Raw genomic sequence first — 869 nt, forward strand, 5'->3', positions numbered from 1 at the left:
ATATATATATATATATACATGCATCTATGTCTCTGTGTGTTTGTGTGTGGTTAAAATAAGTGGTTTTATATGCATAAAAGCAAGCAAACATTGATTAGAGTAAAGAACTGTTTGAATAAACCGCAAACACGGTGACGCTTCGAAGTCACTGTCAATAGAATTATATGCGCGTGCTCGAGTCTATGTGTGTACATATATATAAATGTATGTATATGTAAAGCGACTATAAAGATTGCTCTTTGGTACACATACTGCTTCCGTCAATAATAATAATAATAATAATAATAATAAACATAATATGAAAAGAAGACTGTCATATATATGTATATATATGTATATGTGTGTGTATATATGTTTGTGTGTCTGTGTTTGTCCCCCAACATCGCTTGACAACCGATGCTGGTGTGTTTACGTCCCCGTAACTTAGCGGTTCTGCTAAAGAGACCGATAGAGTAAGTACTAGGCTTACAAAGAATAAGTTCTGGGGTCGATTTGCTCGACTGAAAGCCGTGCTCCAGCATGGCCACAGTCAAATGACTGAAACAAGTAAAAGAGTAATAATAATCCTTAGCACGAGGCCTGAAATTTCGGGGTGGGAACAAGTTACGGTGGTGGTGGTTTTGGTGGTGGGTGGAGGGAGCAGTCGATTACGTCATCCCCCAGTACTTCACTGGTATTTTGTTTTTATTGACTCCAAAATGGAAGGAAGAACGAAGTTGACTCCGACGGGGTTTGAACTCAGAACGTAGACTAGCAGAACTAAAAAACAAAAAAAAAGGCATTTCTTGAACGGTAAGAAGAAGAAGAAGAAGAAAAAGAAGAAGAAGAAGAAGAAGAAGAAGAAGAAGAAGAAGAAGAAGAAGAAGAGA

The sequence above is a fragment of the Octopus bimaculoides genome, chromosome 11 (assembly GCF_001194135.2).
Source record: "Octopus bimaculoides isolate UCB-OBI-ISO-001 chromosome 11, ASM119413v2, whole genome shotgun sequence".
Taxonomy (NCBI): Eukaryota; Metazoa; Mollusca; class Cephalopoda; order Octopoda; family Octopodidae; genus Octopus; species Octopus bimaculoides.